Raw genomic sequence first — 8,104 nt, 5'->3', positions numbered from 1 at the left:
AAAACCACAATGAGATATGACCTCACCCCTGTCAGAATGGCTATCATCAATAAATCAACAAATAACAAGTGCTGGTGAGGATGTGGAGAAAAGGGAACCCTCATACATTGTTTGTGCAAATGCAGACTGGTTCAGCCACTGTGGAAAACAACAGTATGGAGTTTCCTCAAAACATTAAAAATGAAAATGTCTTTTGACCCAGCAATCCCATTACTGGGAATACATCCTCAGAAAGCTGAAACACTAATTTGAAAGAATATATGAACCCCTATGTTCATTGCAGTGTTATTTACAATAGCTAAGATCTGGAAACACCCCAAGTGCCCATCAATAGATGAGTGGATAAAAAAGCTGTGGTACACTTACACAATGTAATACTATGCAGCTATAAAAAGAAGACACTCTTACCATTTGCAACAGCATGGATAGCTCTGGAGATTATTATGCTAAGTGAAATAAGACAGTCAGAGAAAGACAACTACAACATGATCTCACTTACATATATGTGGAATCTAATGAACAAATTAAACTGACAAAATAGAAACAGAGACCTGGATACATGGAACAGACTAATAGCTGTCAGAGGGGAAGGGGAAGGGGGAGGGGAAGGAGAAAGAGAAGGGAAAGGGAGACTGGTTAAAGGGAGGTGAAGGGATTAACCAAAAATCGTATATATATAACACATAGACCAGAAAACAGTGTGGTGATAGCCACAGGGAAAGAGGGGTGGACTAGGTGAATGTGGCTAATAGGAGGGAAAATGGGGACAGAAAGAGGCTATCCCTGGAGGGAGGGGTGGGTGCACAATGCAGAGTGAAGATGATATTTTATTGAGTTGTACACTTGAAACTTGTATGGTATTGTGAACCAATTTCATTCCAATGAATTCAGTTAAAAAAGAAAATCCACATATAAATACTGACTCTCCCAAAATTTAATGAAAGTCCCGCATCCCTTAGTATCCAATGAGGATTGGTTCCAGGACTCCTGGGGATACTGAAATCCCAGGATCTTTAAGTTCCTTATATAAAGTGGTATAGAACAATTCATAAGGTCAGATCTTCTCATCTGTAGATTCCTGAACAGTATTTTCCATCCCTGGCTGGTTGGAATCCCAGATGCTAAAACTGAAAATATAGAGAGCCAATACTATATTTATTGAAAAAACATCTGTGTATAAGTAAACCCACCCAGTTCAAACCTGAGTTGTTCAACAGTCTACTGTCATTGGAACACTAAGGCTGCTTGGAGAATGTAGAACTTAGATGAACCTTGCAAAAATAGTAGTGTTTAGACTGAGAAAGAGGGAAGGATGACTGAAATATAGGGTCTGGCACAAATAACCCTCCTTTTTAATTACAAAATCTTTTATTACAAAATTGTAATTCTGTAACATAATAATATCACACTCAGGCATGCTATATGACATTTTCAGTTAATTGTTTAAAATAAAACTATAAATTATTGCACCCATATTATTACTCTACAAACCACACTCAGGCAGGCATTACTTCTGCCGGACCCTGTACAAACTGTGCTGTCCTACTTTCCACTAATGGAAGTTAATTGACAGAACCAGTTGGTGGCTCCTTGTATTACATCATAGAAAAGTTCACATATTAATGACTTGGAATGTGCTCATAGTAAGGCCTGAAGATAGGGACTTGATAACTGGGACAACTTTGTCAGAGGACCATAACATAATGTGGGAAGTGAAGACAAATCTGATTCTTAATGCAGTTCAGAAATTCCTACTGGTAATGGACAAGAGAGCTTCAGGAATGAATGACTCATTGGAGTTGCTGCAATGTAGTAAAAATTTCCCATCTTCACCTGGCTATAACTCCTGTGATGAGCACATGGAGCTTGATGATCTTTCTGAACTGCAGGCTGTTTAAAGTGATACTATCCAATCTGCCATATACCAGCTGAGTTCAGATGTTTCCCATCAAAAATACCCAAGGCCATCTTGGAACCAAAATACCTCAAACATACTAGAAAAAGCATAAAAATGAGGTGGATTGGCTAGCAGAATCAGCAAGTATCACCACCAATCCACAAAGTCTACTTACGCAGTGCTCATTTTACAACACATTATCTCCTGTAGACATCACAACTACTAGCAAAAGTTAACATTCCTATGCATGCCCTCCGCTAGTGCCCCCTTCTTCTAAGAGTGAGTCCATTTTCCCTCAGCACTAGAAGGAGGAAACACCAATTAGACAAGAAAGGGCAAATAGTGAGTCAGAACCCGACACTTTCTCCATGTCCTCCCTCCTATATGATAATGATTTGGGATGGTGTAATTTCTGGCCTTCAGCTGCTTGGCACTATTTTTTGAAAGGCATATGATTATGCATTCATAAGGGAAGCAATAAAGAATGGTAGGATGTTGAGTATTTCGACAGACCTGAAGGCTGTGATAATGAGAAAGATCTCCAAATGGGGACTCATAAGGCTATGGTTCTGATGCTTTAAAGTGGCTATGACATAAAGAAAGTGTATCATTTGGTGAGTCTATGCTGAAGTTGACTTTTGATCCTAATACAGTAGAAGAAGATGTTTTATTAGCTGTAATGTGTAAACTGGACCATTCATCCTGTGTTAAAAATAAAGGTTGGTCATCATTTTATCCAAGCTTGATTGTGGTACAGCATGGCATTCTGTGTTGTAAAATTCCTATTGGTGATGTATGTCTACCTCCTGGACACTCCAATGCCATTAATTTTGATGATTCAGGTGTTTCTGATACATTTAAAACTATGACTTTATATCTATGAATTCATCTGCAGTCTATATGCTAGGTAGAGTGGCTCATCAGCATCATGCATCTCTGCCATGTGGAGGACCTGGAGGTCAAGACTTAGCAAGATCTGGATCCAGTAAAAACTATGGCTCACCTGGATCATCACAGCTCTCTTCCAACCCTTTGTATGCTAAAGCTGTCAAAAACCATAGCTCAGGACTATGCATGCCACTTCTCCTACCAAGTCTGAAAGACCAATGAATGCCTTCAAACTTTTTGCCAAAAAATACAGAGCTGAATATACTCAGATGTATCTGGGGAAAGACAATAGAGCCATAAGTGTAATCCTTGGTGACAGGTGGAAGAAAATGAAGAATGAAGAGAGAAGTATGTATACATTAGAAGCAAAGTCTTTGGCTGAAGAACAAAAACCTGACTGTTTAAATCCTGACTGTTGGAAAAGAAATTGATTCAGGCTCACAACAACAGTAAACCAGGATGCTCACATTAAGTTTGCATTTGCATGAACATAGACTGTTGATGAAATGACTTAAGACCATGGTCTCACCATTTGTACTGAATTTGTGTGACCACAGGATTCGTAGCATTGAGTGTTGAAATGATTTAATAATAAGAATGAGGACTTGCTTTCTCCATTAGAACTTAACTAAAACTATCAAGATGGTAAACCAAATTGCCTTATTTTTCTCCCAAAGTTCACATATGTATGTAAAGTAACATAGGTTTGAAAATTGATATCCTGTGGTGCTAAAGTACAGTAGAAAGAGAGGGGAAGTGTATACATGTTTTATTTATTATTTTTTAAATTTTCTATTTTTAAAGTAATTTTTATTGATTATGCTATTACAGTTTTCCCAGGTTTTCCCCCTTTATCCCCCTTCCACCCTGCCCCCCCAAACCTCTGGCATTCTCCCCCACCTAGTTCATGTCCATGGGTTGCACACATAAGTTCTTTGAGTCATCTGTTTCCTATACCATGTTTATCTCTCCCTATTTTATGCCTACCAATTATGCTTCTTCTTCCCTGTATTTTCCCCCCATTCCTCCCTTCTCCCTCCCCACTGAAGTCCCTCTATGTGATATCCATTTCTCCGATTCTGTTCCTGTTCTGGTTGTTTGCTTAGTTTTTCTTTTCATTAATTTTCTTTTCTTCTAGGTTCATTTGTTGATAATTGTGAGTTTGTTGTCATTTTACTGTTCATATTTTTGATTTTCTTTTTCTTAGATAAGTCCCTTTAACATTTCATATAATAATGGCTTGGTGATGATGAACTCCTTTAACTTGACCTTATCTGGGAAGCACTTTATCTGCCCTTCCACTCTAAATGAAAGCTTTGCTGGATAGAGCAATCTTGGATGCAGTTTCTTGCCTTTCATGACTTCAAATACTTCTTTCCAGCTCCTTGTTGTCTACAAGATTTCTTTTGAGACATCAGCTGATATCCTAATGGGCACCCCTTTGTAGGTAACTCTCTCCTTCCCCTTGCTTCTTGTAGGATTTTCTCTTTGTCTTTAATTTTGGGTAACGTGATGATGTGCCTTGGTGTGTTCCTCTTTGGGTCCAACTTCTTTGGGACTCTCTGGGCTTCCTGGACTTCCTGGAAGTCTATTTCCTTCACCAGATTGGGGAAATTTTCCTTCATTATTTGTTTAAATAAGTTTTCAATTTCTTGCTGTTGTTCTTCTCCTTCCAGCACCCCTATAATTCAGATATTGGAACATTTCAGGTTGTCTCAGACATTCCTCAGCCTCTCTACATTTTTTTTTATTCTTGTTTCTTCATTCTGATCCAGTTGGATGTTTATTTCTTCCTTCTGGTCCAAATTGTTGCTTTGAGTCCTGGTTTCTGTCACTGTTGGTTCTCTGAATATTTTGCTTTATTTCATTTTGGGTATCTTTCATTTTTTGACCAAGCTCAATCAGTTCTGTGAGCATTTTGATTACCAGAGCTTTAAATTCTCCATTAGGCAGGTTGGCAATCTCCTCTATGCTTAGTTCTGAGGTTTTGCTCTGTTCTTTCATTTGGGCCATATTTCTTTGTCTTGGTGCAGCTGCTAGTTGTAAGAGGGAGGGGCCTTAGGTATTCACCCAGGCAGGGCAACCCTCTTTGCTGCACTACCGCACTGCCTGTGGGGGAGCAGCCAGAGAGAGAACAGTGCAGCTCACTTGGCCCTCTGTAGCGCACTTTTCAATAAACTCTCTCTGTGAGACTGGGAGAGACTCCCATTGTGGCAACCCCAGCCAGGCCCAATCAGCTCAGAGGCTCATTTTTCCCTTTAAGTCAGCCCCTCCCTTGCAGCCTGGTGAGCTCAGCAGCCAGCCCCACCCCCCACAGTCCACTGTGTTGCCGCAATTTTTCTGAGTCAGTCAGCTTGGTCTGTTGCCTTACCCGTCTGGTTGTTCTGGTTGATTTTTTTCTTTAATTCCTTGGTTGTCAGAGTTCCATGCAGTTTTATTTTCTGGCGCTTTTGGTTGTTTATTGATTTTAGATTGGTTGTTACCCTCCTGTTGGTTGTGCGAGGAAGTGAAGGGATTCTACCTACACCTCCACCTTGGCTGGACCATGTTTTATTTTAAATTGTACAAAAGGGGAATTAAAAAATATGTAACTGCTCTTTATGCATTGTCTACTTACTGCTTATTAATCTGTATCATACATATAATGGAATGAGACAGAAGCTGGGAGTTGACCTTTCTTAGAGTTGACCACATGGCTCAGCTCTGTGCCAAACACAGGAGCTCCTAGTCTGGCCAGTACCAAGAGGCTATCAGAACATCTGGCAGGTGGTTGGTGTCAGCATCCCAGCATAAGAGCCACCTGGTGTAGTTACCTGAGCATGCTGAGTTTATGCACCAGGTGACAGCACCCACCCATTATTTCCAATGGAGAACTAGCACAGGCCAAGGTCAAGTTAATAGCATTGGGATACAGTGACTGTATTGGTGCTATTAACAGTTGATACCTTTGTATTTTACAACTTTACGTTCTCTGTCACCTCAGCACATATCTTAAGTTATCTTATTTTGTCATCATATTTTTATGGTGGGGCAGACTTTGCACTTATTGCAGTACAATACTTGCACTTTACTTTTCCTCCAACTGCCTAAAATTAGAGAAAATACATTAATAATACAGCTGCTTTTGTTCTGAGTTACATTCATGGCTTTCATTTACTTACCAAGTGGTGTTTCTGGTTAGGAATCACAGAGTTACATTGATTTCAGTTCATTACACTTTATGATATTGTCCCTAAATTTTGCACACTATATTATTTCAAATAAAATTTTTAAAATGTCTTTTTTTAAAAATTTATTTATTTTTAGAGAGGGAAGGGAGGGAGATAGAGAGAGAAACATCAATGTGTGGTTGCTGGGGGTTCTGGCCTGCAACCCAGGAATGTACCCTGGCTGGGAATCGAACCTGGGACACTTTGGTTCCCAGCCACCACTCAATCCACAGAGCTACGCCAGCCGGGGCTAAAGTGTCTTAACAAACAGCTAAAGATCGTACTATTTTTTCTATTAACATCACAACTGTCACCTGAAGACCATCATGGCCAATTCAAAGCCAACAGGAGTTCCCAACTTGGAGTATGATGAGGGTAGAGAGACTTTCTTCACTGCAAACAGCTCAATGGTAAAACAGAGTAGCTGGGGAACAGCCTGGATGTGGACCGTCTCTTATAAAGAACAACTCAGCTGTGACATAGTTCAATTATGAAACATCACAGCTGTGAGAGTCACAGCTGTGCAGCCAGACCCAGGCAGCTCTGGTGTTATAGCTCTGGTATTAAAACTCTGGTGAGACAGCGCTGTCAACGTTGGACTTCTGGCCAGAAAAACACAGCCTTTGAGGGAGACTGAAACCGCACTCCACCAAGACAAAAGTGAAGTCCTCTTAACACAGAGAAAAATTCCTGCCTCTGGTCCCTGATTGGCCTGTTCTTATGCAAACAAGGACTGCAAAGCCTCATAGTTAGATTGATCCAAAGAGCAGTCTCCTGATTGGTCAGAATGGAGCCAGTGATTGGTCAGTGAAGATGTAAATGAGGATTAGTTGCACAGCTCCAATTGGATAGGAAAGTCTCAGATCTATTGGTTGAAATATGATTCCAGAAACTCCTTTATAAAGGTTGGCTCAGGTGGTAGGAGTATAATGCAGGCATCCAGTTTAATGGAGGAGGCAGGCAGATTAGTGCTAGAGAAATAGGCACTAGGCTTAGGTGAGAGACCTGTTTATCAGTGACTGCTAGACTGTGTTAATAAATTCGAGCCTCATTACCCATCAGAAGCCCCTCTCAACAGGTGCGTGTATTCTCGGATCAACACAACCAAATATTTAAAAGCCTAACATAAATGTGCACTCAAATGTGAAATACGAGTCACATTATCATTTTAAATAGATTAGTATAAATTTAATATTTCTGAGGGCCCAAACAATTCTGTGTTCAAATCCAAGACAGGACTGATAAGACATGAATGAACCCTCCGCCCACCCCCTCCAAACCTTTAGTATTCTGGTTATCATGTGAATTAAAGTGGATTTTTAAAAAAAGCCTTTATGTTCACCAGCTTCCTTCCTTTCTTACATTATACTCTCTAATGATTGTATATATCATTTAAGTTTTTCCGGGTAATTGTCAACTTCTGAAGGTCAGAGCATTTGGCTTTAGGTGTTTCTATACTACCACGTATTTGTTATGCATTGTGTTACCCATGCAAAAAAGAGACATCTAGTTTCATGCTTAAATCAGCACTATGTCATGATCCACCAACAATTACGCAGTGAATGTTCAGTTGTAACTGAACGGTTTCCTTTCCACTTCAAGTATTCAAATGAGGAGGCCAGTCAAACTACACCCTGGTGTAAACCTCCCAGTCCAGTCTCTCCTGACTTTTATAAATGAGTACATCCTGGCTTTAGGAAAGAAAGGACTATCTGCAGATGGGTTTGAGCGCCTTTGGGGCTCATTCTTTCCACTACAGCGCCCCACCAAGAACAGAAGACAAAGCCGAGATCCCGAGACCTCGCACCCGGGTTGGGCCCAAGAACGTCTTTCCCCGGGTGGCTTGGACGCCTGGCGTGAAGAACTACCGCAGAGCGACCGCACGAAGCAAGCTGACACGGGGGAATGGGGAGGGAGAAAGAGGTCAACTCTGGTCCCGGTTCCGTCACAGCTAATCCGGCGGACAGAGAAGCCAGACACAGTGACGCTCCGAGTGAGGCGAGCAGCGCGGGAGAGGAAAGACAACTAGTCCCTCCAGGAGGGCGCGCGGAGCGGGAGGAGGGGCGGGGCACGGCGCGGCGCGGCTTGAGGGCGCAGGGAGGCGTTTGCG

At 41.2% G+C, this 8,104-nt stretch overlaps 1 pseudogene; it reads left to right on the top strand.

Moving 5' to 3' along the window:
• The first annotated feature begins 1,703 nt into the window (after positions 1–1,703).
• On the top strand, positions 1,704–3,216 carry LOC123825774 (annotated as a pseudogene).
• Positions 3,217–8,104: the final 4,888 nt, after the last annotated feature.

This window comes from Phyllostomus hastatus, unplaced genomic scaffold, assembly GCF_019186645.2.
Source record: "Phyllostomus hastatus isolate PE091 unplaced genomic scaffold, TTU_PhHast_1.1 phas_contig_65, whole genome shotgun sequence".
NCBI lineage: Eukaryota > Metazoa > Chordata > Mammalia > Chiroptera > Phyllostomidae > Phyllostomus > Phyllostomus hastatus.
This window is presented reverse-complemented; position numbering and strand designations above follow the sequence as displayed.